This window comes from Fukomys damarensis, unplaced genomic scaffold, assembly GCF_012274545.1.
Source record: "Fukomys damarensis isolate Sample0158 unplaced genomic scaffold, DMR_v1.0_HiC HiC_scaffold_14, whole genome shotgun sequence".
NCBI classification, from domain to species: Eukaryota; Metazoa; Chordata; class Mammalia; order Rodentia; family Bathyergidae; genus Fukomys; species Fukomys damarensis.
Genome location: NW_022900926.1, coordinates 15,212,397 through 15,235,920, shown reverse-complemented (window position 1 = coordinate 15,235,920; position 23,524 = coordinate 15,212,397).

Sequence of the window (23,524 nt, the reverse complement as noted above, 5' to 3'; positions counted from 1 at the left end):
AGAAAACAATTAATAATAGGTCACTTTTAATAATTCAAATTAATATCAAGTACTTATTATGAATAAGAACATTTTAGGGCTCAATAGTAAAAAATTCCAAATAACCAAGTTAAAGAATGGGCAAAGGAACTGAACAGATATTTCTTTAAACAAGATGCACAAATAGGCAACAGGCACAAAAGCAAGGGCTCATCGATACCAGTCAATAGGAAAAGGCAATCAAAACCACACAGGTCACCTCACATCTTTTAGGATGACAATTACAAAAAAGAGAGAAGAGCTAAGTATTGGCAGCAATGTGGAGAAAAGGGAACCATTATATATGGTTAGTGGGATTGCAAATTAGTACAGTCACCATCGAAAACAGTATGAGAGTTTCCAGAAATCATGAGGAATAGAATTACTGTTTGATCCATAAAATGCACTCCCATGTATCTAAAGGAAATGAAGTCAACCTTTTCAAAAAATAGCCATATCCCTAGGTTCACTAAAACATTATTCCCAAATGGTCAGTTGTGGGAACAATCTGGGTGTCCATCAACATGTGGATGGATAAAGAAAACGTGGGGTGTGTGTGGATATAAGATTAAATATTATTCAGCATTCAGAAAAGAAGGAATGATTGACACCTCCAAAAACATGGGTGAATTTAGAGAATATCATGCTAAGGGAAATAAGCCCAGAACCAAGGGACAAATACTATATGATCCCATTTATATGAAGGAATCTAAAATAGTCAAAATCATAGCAGCAGAGACTAAAATTGTCATTGTCAGGGGCTACGGAGGGAAAGCCAGTTGAGAGCCAAAAGGTATAGAGTTTCAGTTACACAAGATGAGCTAAGTCCTAGAGATCTACTTACTCTGCTGGATAGCATGTCTAGCTCAGAGTATGGAAGTACACTTGAACGTTTTCTAAGAAGAAAAACTGTATATTAAGTACAAATGCAAACAAATAAAGGAAGGAGGGCAAAAAAAGAGAAATATTGCCATTGACTTCTCTGTGGTACACTGTTGGCTTTTGTGAGGAGAAAAAGGACTTTTTTTCTTCAAGAACACTAAACTAGTCTTTGGATTTCACTCTAAAGAGTTCAAAATTTAGAGTTTGCTCCAATTATTTAAGCTAAGTCTTGATAAATTCAGTCTCATGGAAATTATGCTGCACGGAGCATTTTAGACACTCAGGTTTAGCTGTAAGTGGTTTCTGGGAGATGGTGATTCTCAATGTAGAAGAATTTGGGCGGTTCCCATTAGAAGGCAATAATTTTAGTTCCATTTTGAATCACCTAAATAGAAAAAAATACTTTAAAATGTTAGATTGCCTTCTTCCATGTTGCTTTCTGAGCAGGAAATTTTAGACAAAATTGATAACGTAAATGTCATGACATTAGCAGAGCAATTTTTCTTGTAATGGTATCACTCCATTAAGTGGACGTCATCAATTCTTTTCTTTTCTTTTTCTTTCTTTTTTTTTTTTTTTACTATAAAGGACCAGATAGCAGATATTTCAGCTCTACAGACCAATAATCTGTCACAGCTGTTTAATCTCCCCTTGTACCATGAAAGCAGCCACAGACGAGATAAGTATGGCTGTGTTCCAACAAAAATATATTTATAAAAGCAGCCACTGACCCATTTAGTTCCAGTCAGAATTCACCAACCCCTGACTTCAGGAATCTTGTCTCAGATGACCTCCCACAGTAATCTCACTAACACTTAACACTAACAGGATTAATGATTTTATAGTAAAAAATGTAGCAAGAAAAATAAATTTTGGTTTAAAAATGAACTTGTAATATCTTTAAAAATACTGATGTGTATAAGATAATCCAGAGCAATACAAGATGCCAGTCCTTAGAAACAAACATGGAGGAACTAATAAGAAGTTGAAATGACTGAAATGGACTCTTGCAAGTAGGTGCAGCAAAGTCTTAGCATAAGATTTATGTATCTGGATGACACCATCAGTCTTAGGTATAATAGGAAATAATACCTGTATCCTGGTTCTCATTTTGCCTTAGCAGTACCTTACACCTGATCCCATGCCAATATGAAAGCCCTGTGGGACTCTTAAAAGTTTGGGTTTTGGAGTAAGTAGGACTGAAGATGGAAGTGGGAGGATCCAAGGTTTAGAGAATGGTCTTGAGTTTACTTAATGTAAGTGCATCACGTATGCAATTTTCTCAATTATAAGGCTCTCAATTATGACATCATCATGCCTCCTTTGGGTCAGGTAGGACACAAGGCTTTAAAAAGTTTTCCTATTACTTCAAGTAAGTAAGTGGGCATAAGTGGAAGACAGAATGCTTCTTCTAGTATTGGAGGTAACTAACATACTAAAGATGTCCAGACAGTTTTCAAAGGCAACTTGTGTGACCTAGGAAGGTCCCTATGTCTGTGCACCTAGGGAGGGGCAGATGCCCTCTGCCGCCAGAGGCACAAACTTGGGGAGATAAGGACAGGTTGAGTGCAGCAGAGGACAATGACTCTGTCTGTCCTATCTTCCGTAGCAGTGTGGTATATATTTCTCCTCAGTTGGGGGACCCTTTAGTTGCTCCTCCTTGCCATGTTTTTTTCTTAGAATCATCTTGATTCTGTCTCCCATCAGCTGTGCCTTGGAAATCCATCCCCCCGCCCCTTGGGTCTTCATAGCTAGATTACAAGCAGAAATGCTCATTGTTTTTTACTTCTCTGCAGATTTTTAGAGATTACAGAGATGGGAGGCTGGCTTTCCCTTGTTCTGCTTCTCGCTACATTCTGTGAGAACTCTGCTTTCTGGAGACCTAGGACCCAGGCTCTGGAAGTCCAAAAAAACATCCAAAACTATCAAGTGTCTTTACAACTTTGCCAAGTTTTAAATTTTGTCCAGCAAGGCCACCGAGAAAAATCCTATAAAACAAAGACAAGTGATTACTACCATACCACCGTCTTTCCCTGAGAACATTTATGATACCATTAGTGGGCCATAATCTCAAAAAAAAGAACACCTTGCTTTATTAAAACTCACTATATTGTTCCTGTAGTTTTCATTTTGCTTCTGACAGCTTTTAACTTAATTTTGAACTGGCTCATGTCCAAGGCCTGGTGTTTGGAAAGGACCTTATCTTTGGAGTCAGACAGATCTGGTGTCCAATCCTGGCTTCTGCTCTTGACCTTGAGCGAGTGAGACAATGCATCTTAGGCTGTCCCAAGGGAGGGACTGGTCATGCATCTAGGAGGTGCATAAGAGTGAGACAGTGTGTTCCTGATTCATGTCTGCTCTTGTTTGTCCTTTTCTCCTCTATGCACCACAGTTACAAAACAATAAAAGCAGAAACTTCATCATGAATTAGTTTCAATTATTTCATTCTCACTGACAGACACTAGCTATTTCAAATGTTGCTTTTCTATAAATTTATCAATATCAATCAGTGACTCAATTTCTAACTCATGCCTGACAACATTTTAAACAGTTGGGGAAAATAAAAACAGACACAGATGAACACCTAAATTCAGTCCATTTCTCAGACCTTGGTGATATCAGCTGATGAGAAACTTGCTCCTTGATTAAATTTCTGTTTGGCTCCTTGAGTCTTCTCACCTCGCTCTCTTCCTTGGGCTCTCCAGCCTTGGCCTGCAGCTCAATCCAGTGAGCATCCTGGAAGGCAAGTTCAGCAGGAGCCTCTCTCCCAATCTGAATAAGTCCCTTTGAGTAATTTTCTATCTATTCCCTCACTGTGTCCATCCATGGTATTTCTGGTTGCCCCTGGATATCCACAGTTGAGTAATTTTCCGCAACAGGCTTGACCTCTATTATCATAACCTTGAATGAAGTTGTCCTGGCCTGTTCCTCTCTGTGACCTACAAATTCTCTTTGTCATACCCCAAATCCACGCCACTTTGGAAAGAGATTGGCCTGGAGAATGTGGAAGAGTGCATGGCAAATGATTCTCACGAACAGGCAGCTCCATGGTTTACAAATTAAATTTTTTATTTCAGAGATTAAGACCAGATGGAACTGTTCTAATTTAAATTATTTTGGGAACAAGAGAAGTAAATTTCTAGCCCTAGGGGACAAACCACTAATTTGGAAAGAGGTTGAGAAAAAGAAGAGTCCTTCTGTTTTCATTCATGAAATGTTTGTTAAACGCTTTGCATTACCATAATTATTTTTCTGGTGTTCAGAAGACAAGCAAGGGCTTCCTTAAGTGCATTCAATAGTGACAGGTTTGTTATAGGCAAGGATGCCCGAGGTTTTTTCCAGCAAGTGTCAGCACTGATGTTGCTATTAGTAATTAATTCCCCACCTTTTTCTTTCCTGCTGCTTCTCACTGGCCTTTTTAATTATGGAAGAAAAAGAAAGAGAATGTGGGGATAGAAAAAGTGGTTCAGAAATTCTCTTTTCTCTGCAGAGTTGCTTAAGGAGCCAGTTAGTTGATTTTCATTGTACCTTTTTGTCTCAAAGTTGTTTCTTTTTTTTTTTTTCCAATCAGTGGGAGTTTTGTAGCCATGGGAAGGTTTTGAGCACATGGGTGTTGCATGTATTGGCCTGTGTGCCCATGGATAGAGGCTTCCTGATAGAGGTCTGTTCATTACGCAGGTGCCTGGTTATGACTTTGACTTCATGGCCTTCTTTGCAGAGCTATTTTTTCCAGATATTGGACAAAAAGGAGCCAGAAGACTTCTTATTTCAAACTGGTTGACTTAAAGCAACATACATTTATTTTCTCAGATTTCTAGAGACAAGAGGTCAGAAACCAAGATGTTGGCAAGCCATCCTCTATCCAAGGGAAAGCTCATGGGAAAGGTCCTTCATTGCTTCTTCTTAGCTTCTTGCGGTTGCTGGCAGCTCTTGACATCTCTTGGCTTGTAGATGCAACCCTTCCATCTCTGTATCCATCCACACAAGGTCTTTGCTTTTATGCTCCCATCCAAATCTCTCTCCTTTTATGAAGATACTAATCACGTGATTAGACACATATGTAAACCAGCATTTTCTACTAACTTGATTACATTTGTAGAGACTGTTTTTCCAAATAAGAATACATTCACAGGTCCCACATATGCACGAACTTTGGAAGGATACCGTTTAATGCAGTACTGTGTTTATGGACTTTTGTACTTGTCTCTACAGCTCTGACAACTTAGGACAGCCATTGGCCCCAGATATTGAAACTTCCTTAGCTTCTTTTGGCATTGTGTTATAACCCAACTCCTCCTGATGCTTGTGACCAGTAACCGATGCACAGTTCTGCCCAACTTCTTCATTTCATGCCAAGTGAAGCGATGCTTCTCATGGCTCAGCTAAGAATAGGGCACAGATTAGAACAATCCCACCTGCCTGCTCTCTACTGTGAATCCCACCAGACTTCCCTTTTTCAATTAGGCTGAATAATTTCCATCAACAGACTACTACTTCTTTCTTACACTTGTGCCTTTTGAAGTCAGGAACTGGTATAAATGCTAATTTGAAATTAATATGCAATTTATTTCTCTGCTCACCTCCCCCGGCTTATTTGCAACTTCTTAACTAGGCCTCTCACAAATACCCCAGGGACAGATTTGCTTCCTTTTTAAAGACTCTAGCTTTCATGTATTCAGCGCTGTTGACACACGTGGAAGCCCACTCTGGCTCTTCTGTGTGCAATAGTGGGCAGCTGCAGGTGAAAAGCAAAGGATCTCAAACAGTTATGGAGGAAATACCAAGTTGATATCCAGCAGCAGCCACTTATCTTTGACCACCATTGATTTTCAGTTTCTAACAGGGCTCTCTATTCAAATACAAGTATGGCTTACAAGACATTAGAACAGTTTATCCCATAGGGCAGGGGTCCCCAAGCACATGGCAGGAGATAGCAATGAGTGAACAAGCAAATCTTAGTCTGTATTTACAGCTGCTCTGCATCACTCACATTACCACACGGGCTCCGACTCCTGTCAGATCAGCAGTGGCATTAGATTCTCATAGGAACACAAACCCCTCTGTTAACTGGTCATACAAGGGTCTAGGTTATACATTCCTCACATAATGTTATGTTCCTTTGTAATAATAATAGAAATAGAGGGCACAGTAAATGCAATGCACTTGGATCATCCCCAAACCACAGCTCCTTCCCCAAAGCCCATGAAAAAATTGTCTTCTGCATGACCAATCCCTGATGCCAAAAACATGGGGACCACTGCCACACAGAACTGCCTCAAAGATCATCCCTTTCTCCTGGGAGGGTAATATTTTCTGCTATTGTGACCTTTGCATACAGCTGCCAGCAAGCTTCCCCCTGATCAAATGACCTCACTTTGGGTTGCTTCACACCATGTTAGGGAGATACTTGCTGCTGTTTCCAAGCTGTGGCTAAGCAATGCCACGGGAAAGGACTCAGGGAAGGACTTTAGGGCATTTCTTCTCATGCATATCTTCACCCTGCCAGCTCACCATGTCCAATCAGGGTTCACTGCTATTTGTACCTTATCTCGCTCCACTGTCTGGGGATAGAATCCTCAGAAACAGGACAGAGTTTGCCCCGGGAGACTGAGTGTACAAGCAAGCAATGGCCAGACCTCAGATGACAACAGATGTCTGGACCACAACCCCTGAGAAAACCAGCCCTCAAAGCCAGACCTCAGCCTCAGTTGCAGGCAGCACCCCAGAGCACTGTCAGGGACTGTAAGCCTCTCTGTTTCTGCCTCTGCTTCTAATTCAAGACCAAGCAGAAAGCCAAGTACACTCCCTAAATGAGTCACGTAAGATGCATCCCTGCTGCTTAGTTCAACCCTAGCGTTTCAGCGCCAATAAGCTATCACTGGTTATTAGGCTATTTGATTATTTCCATTCTAGGCTCTGGAACACTTCCCCACTCCCTTACACACCTTTCAGTCTGCCAAACACAAGGGGTGGTGGCCACCTCCCTTGCTGCAGTAAGCTCCAAAAAAATAGCTATTGATATTTCTCATTTAGGTAGCCTTTACTTCTTTCATGACCCCTCAAAGACATTTAAAAATTCTAAAGCATGTATTTGAGTATTTAACAATCCATGAATCAGGCAACATCCTGACCTAAAAGTGAGAGAGAGGGGATGACAAAGAGCCTTTTGTAAGATGTTAGTGGAAGCAAGACTAAGAGAATGCGTTTTATTTGTGAGAGTAGGAAGTCCCTAGGTAGATGCTAGTTGGCAGATTCTGGTGGGGAAATGTGTGTAGCATCATTTTACTGTTTATGTTGGGCTTCCATTATCTTACATAGGACATGAAAGTTCTGGAGTCTAATGGCCTTGAAATTAAAAAAAAAATGTTAATGACATTCACAGCCTACTCTGAAGAAATAACATTAAACATAGAGTCTTCAAATAGTAAAATAAAGAAAGCAACGCAATTTGGTGTTTAAAAGTATATGGGAAGTAACAAAAAAGGGAGTAATAATAAATATTTCCCCTTTCATCCTGATTTAATTATTTTTTTTTTTTACTTGTAATTTACTTTTTGTCAAAGAAGCTGGAGTAGAATTTAGGGCTGTATGAATTTGTCAGCAGAGCCATGTGTAGTCGTAGCTGAAGAAGCTGAACAGTGTGTATGGAACCTGACTGTCACTAGTGAGAGCGACTGCTTCTGGTGGTGCCCAGCCTACATCTGCAAGGCAAGAAAGGACAGTGCAGCCACCGATATGACTGTGGTCATAGGACATGGACGTAGTGCTCCTTGCCAGAAACTGCTTGGAACACAGTAGGACGAGAGACTAAAGGCTGAGCTGCATGTAGGTTTCCATGGATGTTTCCTGCTTGGGAAAATCGCTTGAGTTATCTGCTCTTCCTTAACAGTGTAGACTTCTGTTCTTCTTATTATTCTCTCCTCTCCTTCCCCTCCTCCTCCTCCCTTTCTGCTTCTCCATTCTCCTTTCCCCTTCTTTTCCTTCCTCCTCCTCCTGTTTCCTTTTCTCTTTCTCTTCCTTTTTCATCTCCTTTGTTTCTTCTCTCTGTTTCCATCAGAAATTTTGATACTGCTGGATATGAACATCTCCATATTATAAAAATAGGTATCACAAATCCATTGAATTAAATTATAAAGATAACAGTCTTTTAAAAATGCATTTAATTATATTGTATGTAACACTTCCTCCTCCTCCTGTTTCCTTTTCTCTTTCTCTTCCTTTTTCATCTCCTTTGTTTCTTCTCTCTGTTTCCATCAGAAATTTTGATACTGCTGGATATGAACATCTCCATATTATAAAAATAGGTATCACAAATCCATTGAATTAAATTATAAAGATAACAGTCTTTTAAAAATGCATTTAATTATATTGTATGTAACACACTAAACATAAAATTTCCTGATGCAAAGGCGGGAGACATGGACAGAGCTGGGATAGAAGCGGGTCCTGCTATGGGAGAAGCCTCAGTACAGACTTATTGCTCTGAGGGATAGCACAGAGTGGAGCCCAAGGTCTCTCTCCACCAGAGTTTTTGCAAAATTGGATGTTAAAGATATGGCAGGCTTCCTCAAAGGAGAAGGACGTGGATGTGGCTTTCCATTTCTCCCGGCTTTCTGGAGTCCACTCATCCATCAGCCCATGCAATGCAAATGGCCTTATGCTACCATATGGGCCCAATGATAGTAATTTCTCCTCCTATCTAGGTGCCAAGAACAAACTGAGTGCAAAAACTGAGATTCCAAGAAATTTCAGTGGCTGGAGAAGAGGTTTCACCAAATGTTTGCACTGCCATGAATGACATGATGCCATGATAGTGTGATAATCTTTTGTGGGGGACAGGGTGGGGAAGGGGCACACACATTCCTCTTAGTATAATTTTACCAGCATCATCTAGCAAAGATTGTTGATGATTTTAAGCCAGGGTGACCTCGGGCACCCATTTTCCCCTTTGGGAGCTGCTGCCCACTGGGGCTGGGCAGGCTTTTCCAGTACTGCTCACCCTCTGCTAAGAGCAGACGCTCCTGAAATTGCCCTTTTTGCTGCTGAAACCACCAATTTTCTCTCTCCATGGCTAACTCAGCCTCTTTAATGTGGCGTGTTATTGTTCTTTAACCATGCCTGAACTGTCATTTGGCTATAGTTAAAATTTGTGGGCCTACCTATAAGCCTTTATTTCTAAGATGAATTTGTTTAATTCTTTTCTAATCTTTAAACATTGATTTTTAGCTTTACCTCTCAGCAAAGAAATTTATTGCAGTTTGCAGAGCTGCCTCCTTTCAGCTCTTAAGAACCATTGAGAACGCTTACTTAAAAAATAATCCATTTTCTTATTCACTGATTGACCTGTTTCTTGAGTGTCAGTTATTATAATTATTACTTGGTGTAGAAGATCAGAGCTGCACTGAAAAGTTTGAGAAATCTCACTCACATATTCTAGACAGGAAACTTGCTACTATGCTCTTATTATTGAGTCTCGTCTTATGTATCTCATAAAAATCCTCAGAGGTACAATAAAAATCACCCTTGAAGACAGATTGTATGAGATTTCCATCTTTTGACAGTTAAACAAATATCAAACATCAAGTGACTTGCATTTTTTAATGTAAGGAGTTAGATTAAACTCCCTGAGCCCCAGGATATTTTTTTTTTTTTCTGAGCCTCGGGATTTTTTTAAATTTGAAAAGTTAAAGGTAATAACACAACCTAATTGTGAGAATAAATGTTAAATTGTCAAAATACTTCATGAACTTTTGGTTCTTTAGTCACATTCTTTTGTTAATAATAGTTTTCATAATAATTATTAGTGTTCTTAATTTTATGAGCCAGAAATGATTTGTGGTGTGGTACAGGTTCCTTCCCCAGGACTAAAGCCTTACTCCCTGCTTCTGGGTACACTGACAGGAGATGAGTTTCAGCTCTCAGTCTTACTTGGAAAATATCTTTACTGAGGTCATATCTTGCCCAGGGTCACACTTACTTCCAGGGAAAGCCCACGTCGACTAAATAATACAGTGGTACAAAGAGTTGACTGCCTCACGTCAATCTGGGGCAACTCTAGAGGGTCTTCTGAACTTTAAGCCCTATAGTGGTCATCAAAAGCCTCCTCTGGGACTATAGCATAGTTCTTCCTCTCCATCTGCCAATCTGCTTCCCTTTTGTCCCTTTGTACAGGATTGACCCCAAGATCCTCTCTAACAAAAACCCTGCGCACTTAACCTCCATACTGAAGTCTACTTCTCAGAGGACTCAAATTGCAAAATCAGATGCCGGGTCCAAGAAAGGAGATGCTGAGCTGAGAATGTGAAGCTGGAACACCTACAGCCCAGTTGGAATGCGCAATTGTTGATTTGTGGAACACACATAGTCTTTGGCACAAAGAGTGTAATTATTTACATGGCCAAAGGTAGAGAGTTGCCTATGCTGATGGAAGTGACCTGTACTATTAGCTGGTGCCATTGTTAGACATTTGGAAACTAGTAACTATAAGGGTGGTGAAATTGAACAACTGTTGATAAGACTGCACTCTGAAAAAAGGTAATGCCAGTCTAAGTGTGATTAATTGGCAATAAGATCCAATTGTGAAAACCAGAAGACTTCCATGATAGTATGCCATAAGAGGAAGGGCAGAGAAAGCAAGTCAAACATGAGCTTCTCGTAAGACGACTGAGCTTCAAAGAAGATACCTTCTAAAATTAGGCTGGTCTGCTATGCCAAGGTAAGATCTCTGGTTGGAAAGAAAGGGACCCTACTAGGGTGTATCTGTGAGCCTTATATCCCTAGATTCCCTGAGCCTACAGATATGAAAGGCTGTGTTTCTTCTTTGTTTGGGGAGAAGTCAAAAGACTTTTTTGGGAGATAAAATACACTCCCTTAGGATATTCTCATCCTGGACAATAACTAAGGCAGCAATTTCAAAGCCTGGGATTTTTAGAGTGATATAGGAAAGAAAAGAGAGTGTGCCGTGAAGGAAATGTAAGACCTACGCAATATGTACTGGCATGAGCTAGGAGAGTATATGTAGCTGTATTCTGAGGATAACAGACCAAAAACTGGAAGAACATAGATAAAGATAGCTTATCGTTATCAGAATGCTCTTCCAAAAAGAATGCTCTTTCAAAATTTAATACCCCACAAGCACTCAGGAGGTGCTATAAATGGTTCTGCTCAGGTAGATTAAAAAAGCATGGGAATGTGAGCTATACTCCACAGAAAATAAGGTAGAAATCCCACAATCACTGTACAGACAAAGAAAGAAGACATTAAAAGGTTCGGGAATTTGGGCTTGTTAGAGAGGATGTAATATGTAGTTCTAAAAATTTTGTTAGAAGACTGCATTCTATGGAGTTGCTTGAAAGACAGGCCATTTTCTACAGTGGTGGTGAGGAAAGGGTAGTGTCACTGAGAGAGCCAAGATGAAAATGAGTTATGCCATTACAGATCCGAGCTCAACAATGGAAATGAGAGTCATAGGATCCTGAAAAGAAAATGAAGCGAGAGCAGCATGTAAACATCTCAGGCCAGGTAGACTCAATTGTCATCATTAGTGGCTAGGTTGGAGCGGCAATAAAGTGTGTGTGGGGGGCTGCCTTGCAGAGATTTATCAAGATGCTTAAGCACATCTAGGATCGTAATAAATGGGAAGCCAGAAAGTGTACATGAATTTGTATAGCCAACTTGAATGATGGGGAAACCATGAGCAATTGATCCTATAAAACATAATAATCCTTGACTTGGTTTCTGCACCTAAGATAGTTTTCAAATCCAAAACTTTTCAACTGAGAAAAAGATTAAGTCCCCAGAAAGACATACACTGTACTGTTGGCCAAATGTACAGAGTAGGCTTCCCTGAAGGCACCTAATGCCATTTGGGTAACGAGAAAAAGGGAATGCCTGAATACTATGAACCTTCTTGGACAAGGATCTGAATTAATTTACAAGGACCAGAAGTGTGTTAGGAGGATTAGGGGATCCAGCTGAGCTTATGGTGGGTCCAGTGAGTCCTTAAGCCATTCTGGTACCTAAATGTATAATTGGAATGGATACATTTGGTTTTTGGCATAGCCCTCTACTCAACTCAATGTCCTCAAGGGTACATTGAGTCCTTAATATCAGCCAGTGGCACAGGTGGCTCAGTGAAAGCCTCTAAACTTCCTCTTATTCTCTTACAGCAACAAATCACAAATACAATGAAACAATCAGATCTTGGAATTAGTAACAGAAATTAATGCCATTCTTAAAGCCCTCAGGTTGTGTTGATCCCAGCATATTTCCACTTAATTGGCCAATTTGGTTTGCGCAAATGCCAGATGATCCCAGAAGACAACAGTGGGTTTTTGTAAACTCAACCAAGAAATAGATCAGTAGCAGCCACTGTGTTCTATGTGGAGTCTTTGCCCGAATAGATTAGCACAGCTTCAAGGACATCATATCAGGCATATTAATTCTTTTTCATCTCTATCCAAAACAGGAACAGAAAGAGTTTGCATTCACATTGACTGGACAATAGTATTTATCATTTTTTCAGTGTCATAATATAAACAAGAAGAGTATCCTGTAGAGTATTACACTGTTCCTTATATTGATAGTTTCAAGATAAGCAAAATAAATAAGCAAGAAATGGTTGTAAAGGCGCATGTACTCCAGAGAATGGGAATAAACCCATCAAACACTCAGAGACCCTCCGTATTCTCCATCTAATACATCTCCTTCAAAATCAAGGATATATTATTCATTTTGCAACTTCTATCACAAAAAAGAAAGATCAGTGCTTGGTAGGCCTTATTACATTCTAGATGCAGCATATTCCATACCTCACAACACGGCTCTGACCTATGTATGCATCGAGTCTCACCAAGCATTGCAACTTCAGATTAAGCCCAAGACATCAAAGGGTCCTGTGCAGGCTGCAGTGTGATTACTCTGGAACTTGGGCTTTATGACTTGGCAGGCCTTGTGGTACAACAGATCTGAATAGTGGGAAAACATACCCCATTGTACGTACAGTGTAAGCCCATAAAGGAGATGCTACAATGCAGGTCTGCAGAGCTTGGGACAAGGATACAAACTTTGAAGCACAGAAATACATCTTTTAAAAAACAGTGTCCTATGTATTCCTGGACTCTAAGAGACAGAACCCTGGACCATGCAGCACCGGTGCTCATGTGGATAGGAAAATCTATTTATCAACATGATTCTGTCCCATCGCAGGGTTTCCCTGTGTTGTAAGGTGAGGCAAATCTAGACCCTAACTTTGCATAGAATAGAGATTCATCTGAGATCAAACACAACCAGGGCCATAAACAATCTCGATGACTATGTAGGCCAGATGCCCTGTTTCTCCACTACTATTGTCACAGTGCCTTTATTTCAGTGTGCATATATATTAAAATGGAAGTGTCTTTATCCTAGCCAGATGGAGGAGGAGGAGGAGGAAGAGGAGAAGGAGGAAGAGGGAGAGGAGTGGAAAAAAGAAGGGCAAGAAGAAGGAGCAGGAACAAGAAACACATTTCACAGGAGGATTAGCTAGAATGGCTAATGTCAATACTGCAGTACCTTTCAGCTGCATTTCTAGGTAGGACTTTGACAGTCCTCTGGTCTATTTTTCAACTCAGTAATGAAACATGTACAAACACATGAGCAGAAGTGAATGCCTTGGTTGATTAGACTGGGAATTAGAAGAAACAATTTTAGAAGACTGTGGACAAAGAAATTTGGATGCAGAGGCCTATAGATGTACCTATGTTAGAAACACCAATAATGGGGATACTGTATTCATATTAATACCCACTAGAGGGATCCTCCATGGTAGAGGCACTGAACAACCAAATCTGGAGTTGAAATTAGACAGCATCTGCCCTCAGTTACTTCAGCACTGTCTGTTGCACACATGTATCACATGAGTAGCATGATTTCAGGATCTACATGAGTCCAACAACACTTGTGAGGGCTGATTGAGTGGACAATGTACATTCAAACCTCCAGTAGAGACCAATGGAAAACCATTAATGCAGAACCATCCCTCTGGAAGACCAATATCCTCTTAACTGAATTGTTTATTAACTTAAACTTCTTTTACTCTGGAAGGACAGATCCATATTTCAGGTATGGGTAGTTTGCTCTTCTTGTCTGCAGGGCTTTTGTTAGTCTCACTTAGTGTTTGATCCTCAAACATGGATCTAGCTGCTTCAGTCAAATGCACATGCTGTTCAGTAACGTAGATACAAGTTGGGTCCATGATCATAGAATTCACTCTGTGTCCCTCCTGTCAAAGAATAGCAGGCAAGAGCATGTATTTCCATTTTGGAAAAAATAAGAATTCTGACCAGTTGAAGGTTGTAGAGCTGTCATCAACCAATGGGAACTTAGAGGAATGCATCTTGAATGTAATCATAATGGTTTCTCAACTGAGTCAAATTGAGTAACAGGAGATAAGAAAGAATAATAATGAAATCAGATTAATGCCATTTAATAATAGATAGTTTATAATTAGAATACTGAATTTGTCATTTCTATTTCACGAAGCAATCTTCATAGGAAAACTATTAGTGATATTTGAGGAATAGTGGTTCACCTTTTAAAAAATAAAGAGAAACTTATTCTAGATATTGAGCCACTATGAAAGAGTCTGTTCCTGCAGACAGGGAGTAGTGGCATTTTGGAAACTGCAGCATATGTAGGGATGACAGATAGAAAGGACCAGCGGTTTCAAAGTGAGATTTCCCAGAGCTTCAGCAATAGCAGCTCCTGTCAACTTGTTAGAAACGTCCCACTTCCCCATCTATACCTTGGCCTAGATGCCTGGAATGCTAAACTACTGAAAAGTGTGTTACAGATTCCATTGACTTTGGATATCATCTGCTAAGGTGATTCGTTTCTTTTCCAAGATTGTTGATTAATCCATTGAGGAGTTCATATCTGACTGTGATATTCATAGGTGGGGCCAGGTTAGAAAAAGTAGATCACTGGTGGTGAACCCTGGAGGGGTAGATCCCTCTCTCTCTCCGCCTCTCTCTGGCTCTTGACTTACTCTGATCCCTGGGCATTATGAGGTGAGCATCTTTTCTACCCCATTCTTTTTCTATCTTGGAGTCAGATGACAATGAAATGAAACCATGAGCCCAAATAAGCCTCTCCTCCTTCAATTTGTTGTTGTCAGATATTTTGTCCCAGCAATAGAAATGTGATTAACACACTTTCCAAGAGCCAAATGTCAAAAGATAGAAAGGAGGAAAGGAGATGTGTATTGGGAAGTCTAAATTAGAATCTTGCTTTAAACTTACTTTAAGCTTATTTTATTCAGGTATTCCTTTGACGTCTAGTAATTTTGTTTGTTTGTTTGTTTGCTTTTTTTTCCCAGTACTGGGGATTGAACTTGGGCACTTGTTGATTGTGAGGAAGGCGCTGGAACCACTGAGCTAAATGCCCAGCCCAATTTTTTTTGTTTGTTTGTTTGTTAAGGATAAAGTAGTAGGGCAAAGAAGATGCATCTCTTTCATCTCATTTTCTTTAAGTCTTTTGAATATGTGGAGACTTTTCTTAAATTCTCCTATCTAAATCCATTTCTAGTTATTACTCATTTGTTAGATGACTTGCCTTTCTGTGAGAATGAGGTTAAAAAATTTGTCTGCTATCATAAAATATTTGTATCTATTTTACATCAGTGAAGACCACTTTATCTTCATTGAAAGCTAAAATATTAGTGTACTAATAGTGAGATAGTGTGTTGATTAATCAGAAAAACTAATTGAAATATTAAAAAAAGCTATATAACTATACTATTTTATTCCTAAACCCACTTAACCGTTGTTGGGAAAATGAAATACCATTAAGTATAAACAAGTAAGAATTTTAGGATTTTACCTGCAGTGTTCATTACATCAAGGTAATAAACAAGTGTAAAGTTAACTTCAGGCTAAATTTAATTAGCACTTGGTTACCTGTGTGGATACATAAGGCTGACAACCAAGAGTGTCAGGTGATCTGACAGAGGAAATAAGTAAAGAATGAAGTTCAAAGTAGGTGTCATTGTAATTAATATATTGCACCTTGTTTCAGCTTGTTCAGGTTTCCATACATAGTTCATTCAATTCCTACTTGGTCCTTGAAAATTATCCCAATTCCCTTCATTGTGGGTGATCCCTTGCCTTCTCAGTACACTTTTATGTAACATTTATTTGATGCTGATCATCTGAATGCTCTAAATTTCTTATCTGTTACGTTCCCTCTGACAGCTAGATTGCAAAGCCTTCGAGGACAGGTGCACTCAGTTCTATCCTCTACGTGTTAACGTATAGCACACAAGAGAGTCACAGTGAAGCTAGCAGCAGATTGTTCAACAGACAGCTTGCAGGCTGGAAGAGAGTGGAAGAACATAACCAAAATGCTTAAAGAAAAATGAAACCAAAACAAACAGCAAAAATAAGCCTCCTGGCAACCAATAATACTTTACCTAGCAAAGTTATCCTTGAGAAATGAAACAAAAATTAAAAACTTTCCCAGATAAAATCTGAGAGAGTTGAATACCACTAGATGTGGTACTAAAGGCTAAGATTAATTTTTAAACTGGAAACAAAGGCTTGATATAAGAACATGAAAAATATGAAGATATAAAACTTACTGGTAAAATTAAATATGTAGTCAAACTTAGAATACTCTAATTCTAACCTGCACACATTAGAACATTGTATAACTCATTTAGAAAAAAATTTAGTTCAACTTCCTACTCACTGGAGTAAATAACTATTATTTTAATGTACTATACTCATAACTTTATTCAAACATTTTATCACAGCTAAAATAAATGTTTCCCCAATAACCTCAGAAGTCATTCCATTCAGGGATATTCTAGAGGATGTTGCTCTATAAGGCATACTGGAGAAGAATGCTGCAAAGAGAGAAAAGAGAACCTTATAAAATATAGTGGAAGAAAACAGTACCACGTATCTAAAGATAAAATACATTACTGAAGAACACCAGATGGTTTTTTTCATTACAAAGATGAAATATGGTACCAGTATGCCAGAATAATCTTGGTTGTCAGCTTTCTTTAATTTTGAAATTCTCCTCAAATTACAAATTAAATTAATTTTCTTTGAAAGTCCTTCAAAACATTTTATGGTGATGTTGAATTCATTTTGGACAGACTAAGGACAAGGAATACATGCCCTTTCTATGTATCATACATTCTTGGTTTGGGGTATTATATGTAGGCTTTTTTGAAGAAATTTTTATCTTTAAATTTCTGTATATTTATAATTAAAAATTTCCCTAATGTCTTTCTTTTTGTACTTTTCTTAGTGTGTAAATGATCAGTGTTTTGTGTTTCTCTGACTCTTTTTCTTTTTCTGATTTAATTGTCCTTTCTTTTCCTATTGTTTTTGTGCATTCTTGCTTTTAATGTTTTAAAATATTGTTATTAACTTCATTGCTTAATGGCAATATAATGCAAAATTATTGTAAATGCTCTGCCAATGAGGTTGAATAGTGCATGTTTCTTATTCAGTGGTAGAACAAAAATTTCTATCAAGAGATTGTAAGATATGACACATTTTTGTAATTCATAAGACTTTCTGTGATTCTAAGTATATGGAAACTCTCTGCTCATGAGTTCCAATAGACTTTAATTTATTATGAAATATTTGAGACATATAGCTTGCAACGCAGTGACTATATTGTGGTGAAAATACATTTCATGGTTAAGGTCTGATTCCCGATGTTTTGGGCTATTTTCCTACATCATAAAGGAGAAGGGCATTTCTGCTTCTTAAAGACATATTTACACCAAGTTAAATGACTGAGGCTAATATAACTACTAAATTTCAGGACTCACCTGCAGAGAACTCAATGTTATAAGTATTTCTGAAAGCAAGGCAGTTGTGTAGGAGTCAGAAATCAAGTCTCCCTGGGTCCCTAAGTATATTAGGTATCTATGCATCTGTTCTGTTGTTTTCTAGATAGAAGCTTGGTATTTGTTGTTGTTGCTGTTTTGTTTTGTTTTTTGAGACAGAATCTCACTATGTAGTTGAGACTATCCTGGAACTCACTATGTAGCCCAGGCTGGTCTCGAACTCACAGCAACCCTCCTGCCTCAGCCTCCCAAGTGCTGGGATTACAGGCATGTGCCACCATGCCTGGCTGGAAGCTTGATAATTTTATCAGATTCAAAACAAGTTTGGAAGTCATAATGTTTTTTTTTCTTTTATTGAGTTTATTGGTACATTTTAGGTATACAGTGCAGTTACATTCATTACTGGGATCTTATACCCTTACATGACAGGTCTTGGTTCTTATTTTTTCCCCTTGTCCCTGCCCTCCCTTCACCCCCTCCTCCCCTCCCCGTTTACAAATGCTTTATTTTCATTTTTTCATTTTCTCATATTTTGTCTTTTCCTTTATTACCTTTCCCCTACCCTTCCCACTTTCCCTACATCTTTAGCCCTTTTCTTCCCATTTCTCAATGTCAGTTATCTCATTAGGATCTTATGTACTATTATAGTTTATTCACACTAGAGAAACTATTTGGTCACATGTGTGACTTATTTATTTCACTTAGGAGTATATCCTTAATATGTATCCATTTTGGAAGTCATAACGTTAAAGAGAGACGGCACAGAAACTTTACGGTGAAAACATGTTCGTTCATTGACGCAGAGACTTTGGCAACAGTGACTCACAGGAATCTGGTGCTAGTCACATTTACCTTAGCAAACAGTATTTCTAAATGTATGAATCAGGGATGTATTGGTAAGGTGAATCAAGACTTACAGTCTGACTTGTGACTGCCTATCTATACATAGATGTATTATTTCTTTTGATTTGATGCATATGCAGGACCTCAGTCAAGGATGATGTTGAGGTGAAGAACAAAAACACTACTCTTCCCTGCAAGTTACTCAAAGTCTAAAGAAGATTTCCGAGCTTTAGGAAAGAGTGCTGGCATTTCTGCTGATCCCTGGGTAAATAAGCTTTTTGGAAGATCCCATTCTATATTAGTCAGTTTCCTGCTGCTGGGACAAAATATCCATCACATGTAAGATAAAGGGGAAGAGGTTTATGGGTGGCTGGCTCCAAGGAGGAAATGGCAAGGTAGAAGGGCCTGGCAGACAGACGCTGTTAAACTCAGGGCAGCAAGGGTGTAAAGACAGACAAGAGGCAGAGACCTCCAAAGGGCACCCTGCAAAGGCACACACTCAGTGTTCTCCCTCCTAACAGCACGTTCAGCTTTGAACTTATCAGTGCACTAATCCACTAATGGGTGCAGCACCTCCACGATGCAGTCACCTTCTGAAAGCTCCACCTCTGAATACATGAGACTTTGGGGGAAACTTTTTGGATCCAAACCATAACACCTACTTAGGTTTAAGATGGCTTAGAAAATTAAAGAATGAAGTCTTTAGGCAGAGAGAAGCAGTGAAAGTCACATCTGGATATTAATTTGCTGTGCATTTGACAAGAAATACAGGCCCAGTGAAATCATTCCAGCTTTCGTCTGGTGTGCTGTGTTTTTCTATTTCACTGTAATAAATAAGAGTCAAGGTAGTACTTTGCCTCGAGAAGAGAAGCAACCTAATATTTACAGGCTTGGGAACATTGGGATTTTTGAGGTTGTATAAGGGCAATCTGATGCTGTCTGTGCTGTTTTTCTCCTTCCTCTTTCATTCTTTTTCTCCTCCTTCCTTTTCTCTTTCTTTTTGATGAAACAAAATGAAGAAAGCTCCTGAGGACCATGAATTTACCCACTAAAGTTACAGAATAGCTAAGGAACCTATCCAGTTCAATCATACAAATGTATAATTTTATTCTAAAACATGGTAAGCCATGGTAGTTTTAAGATGTATTTATTTGTTTCTTTGTTTTTTTTCTTCTCAGCGAGTTTATTGGTACATTTTAGGATTACAGTACAGTTACATTCATCATTGGGATCTTGTACCTTTACATGACAGGTCTTGGTTCTCATTTTTACCCCTTGTCCCGGCTAAGATGTGTTTAAATGTCACCAAATAGGCGACTGATCAGGGGCCTGCCCTGCCCAGACTGTGTGGGCCATCCCGGACCTCAAAAGGCCATGGCACAGGGATCAGGATCAGTGACACAGAGGCACTCGGGGCCAGAAAGGTCACTGTTATGAGCTTGAGAAGATAGCACAGTTGTGAGCAGCACAGAGAGGGTCTGTCCAAGGCTTGTTGACATTGAAGCCCACTGGGAGAACGGAGGCAGTCAGTGTAATAAAGATGCAGTGGACTACAGCAGTTGGTGAATTGGGATCAGCACCTCCCGTGGGAACCAGGACTTGTTGCGGGGGAAAGGAGGTTCCAACATACAGTAGAGTTCAAACCTGCAGAAGGTCAGGGAGCTCAGTTCCAGCCTTGTAGCCAGAAAGCAGCCTGAATCTCAGTGGGCAATAGCAGGCTTGCTGAGATTCATCGACTTGAGTCTGCGTGCTGCAGTCCACATCGTCTGCTGGTGACACATGTCCTGAGAGGAACTTTTTTTTCTCTCCTTCTCCTTCTTCATTTCTTTCCTTCCCTGTTTTTGTTGTATTTTTTCTCAGTTGTTCTTATTTATATAGGAGAGTGAGTACAGTCTCTAGTTTTCCTGTTCCAGTTGATTTTTTCTGTTTTTGGTTTTGTTCCTTCCTTCTCTCTTTTTCTCTTGTCTTCACTAATTTCCCAAAGTTTGCATGATCTCCCTGTGTACTTATTTCTAATCTTTCCCTCTTTTATCTCTCTGTCCTTCCCAGCTCCTTCTTAGTCTTCTTCCCAGAGGGTAAATTTACTATACTGCAGAGTTTATTTACTGTAACCCTTTTTCTCGTTGATCCTTGATTTTGATCTGTAACCACAAATCTAGTTCACACAGTTAAAGAAAGTCATAAGCTGAAAATCAAAGGATGGAAAACAATACTCTGTGAAACAGGAGGCCCCCAAAACTAGGGGTAGCTACTCTATCTGCAGACAAAGTGGATTTTAAACAAAAACTAAGAGACAGAAAAGGTCACTACATCCTTATAAAGGAATAATACATGAGGAAGAAATGACAATCATAAATATGTATGGACCGAATACTAGTGCACCCAACTATATAAAACAAGTATTAACAGACATGAAAAATCAAAAAAGCACTAATACAATAGTAGTGGAGGTTCTCAATACCTTGCTGTCACAGACAAATAAACTAGACAAAAAAATATCAACGATGAAATACTAGACCTGAATCAAATTTTTGAACAAATAGACTTATAGGTGTCTATAAGGTGTTCTACCCCACAAAATCAGTATATATTCTTCTCAGGTACACACAGGTCAGTTTCCAAAAGAAGCCACATGCTAGCTCATAGAACATGCTTAAGTAAATGCAAAGAAACTGAAGTTATCCCCTGTATATTGTTAGACCACAGTGCAATGAAATTGCAGATCAATAGCAAGAGATCACAAGAACTTCACAAAATGTGGAAATTGAATAACACTCTCCTGAACAACAAATGGGTCACAGAGCAAATTAAAGAAGAAATTTGACAGTTTCTATAAGTAAATAATAATGCCAATACAGCATACCCAAATGTATGGGACATGATGAAAGTAGTCCTATGAGAGAAATTCATAGCAGTGAATGCCCATATTAGAAAAGCAGAGTGAGCTCAAATAAACAACCTAATGCCAAACCTCAAATTCCTAGAAAAAGAAGAGCAAGACAAACAAAAATCTCATACAATACAAAAAAAAAAAATCAACAAATTGAAGAGTCGCTTTTTCAAAAGAATAAAAACATTTGACAAACCCTTGGCCAACCTCAGGTGTGGGAAAGAAGGGGATCAAATTCATGCAATTAGAAATGAAAAGGGTGAAATTACTCTGAAAACCACAGCACTCTGAAAAAAAGAGATTGAAGAAGATATTAGAAAATGGAGAGACATTCCTGTTCCTGGATAGGAAGAACAAATATAGTGAAAATGGCCATACTTCAAAACTACTATATAGATTCAATGCAATCTTGATTGAAATCCCAACAACATATTTCACAAAACTACAGAAAATAATCCAGAAATTCATTTGGAACCCGAAGAGACCTAGACTAGCAAAAGCAACTGTAGGCAACAAAGACAGGTAGGGAGTATCACAACCCCCAGCTTGAAATTATGCTACAAAGCTACTGTGTTAAAAACAGCATGGTACCACCTAAGGAACAGACCTAAGGATCAGTGGAAGAGATTATAAGACAAAGAAACAACTTCAGACATACTTAGCCACCTCATCTTTGACAAAAGAGCCAAACATCCTCACTGGAGGAAAAATAGCCTCTTTAATAAATAGTGCTGGAAAAACTAGATTTCAATTTGCCCAAGATTAAAATTAAGACTATTATCTTTCACCATGTATTAAACTAAAGTTGAAACAGATGAAAAATCTAAATATTAAAACAGAAACACTAAACATGCTGGAAGATAGGTTAGGTAGAACTCTTATAAGACACTGGCATAGGAAAAGACTTTATGGTCATTTGTGCCGTCTCCAGGTTTTAGCTATTACGAACTGTGCCACTATAAACATGGGTGCACATGTATCACTGTGGTATGATTCTTTTAATTCTTTTGGGAAGATACCCAGCAGGGGAATAGCTGGGTCACATGGAACATCTAATCCTAGTTTTTTGAGGCACCTCCATACTGATTTCTACAGTGGTCGTCCCAGTCTACACTCCCACCAGCAACGAAGCAGGGTTCCTCTTTCCCTAAAGCCCTGCTGCATTTGTTATTGCTTGATTTCTTGATAGCGACCATTCTTTCTGGGGTGAGGTGGAATCTCAGCATCGTTTTCATTTGCATCTCTCCAGTTGAATAAAGAAGATGTGGGTGTTTTAATAAAATGGAGTACTACTCAGCCATAAAGAAAGATAAACTAGAGACATTTATAGCCTAATGGATGTGCACTGAGACCATAGTCGTAAGTGAAATAAATAGAACACACATTTATAAAAACCAAATTATTTCCCCAATGTGAGAAACTGAAAGTGTAAATGAGGACCAAAATGTATAATAGATATTGTGAAATAGGAAGGAAATGTTCAAAGGAGGAGGAGGACTAGGGTGGGGGCAGGGGAAAGGAAAGGAGGGAAAGAAAAAAATGAAAAAAGAAAGAAGAAATGGAAACAGAGCTTATGTACATAGGGAGAAGTGGAGGGGTTGAAGGGAAGGCAGGGGAATAGGAAAAAAGAATAACCAAGATATGTACTGTACATGTCCAAATTCTCAATGATGAATGTGATCATAATTTATACCTAAAATGTACCAATAAACTCAATTTTTAAAATGTCACCATGTGGACTGTGTTAGTTACTCTTCTGTCATTGCTGAGACAAAACACCTGACACCCAAAGTAAGAGGAGGAAATGTTTACTTGGCTTACAGTTTGTAGAGATTTCAGTTCATAGTTGGCTGGCTCCAAGACAGGGACAGCAGACAGGCATTGCAGAAGAGAACCAACATTGTGCGCACAAGATATCAAAGGCAACAATGGACCTTAATAGTGTCTTCTGTCTCTTTATCACATCCAGACTCCTGGGCTTAGGGCAGTGCCAAACAAGCCACTCAAGTATAGTGGCTTTGTAGTCACAGGCCCTTAATCCCAAT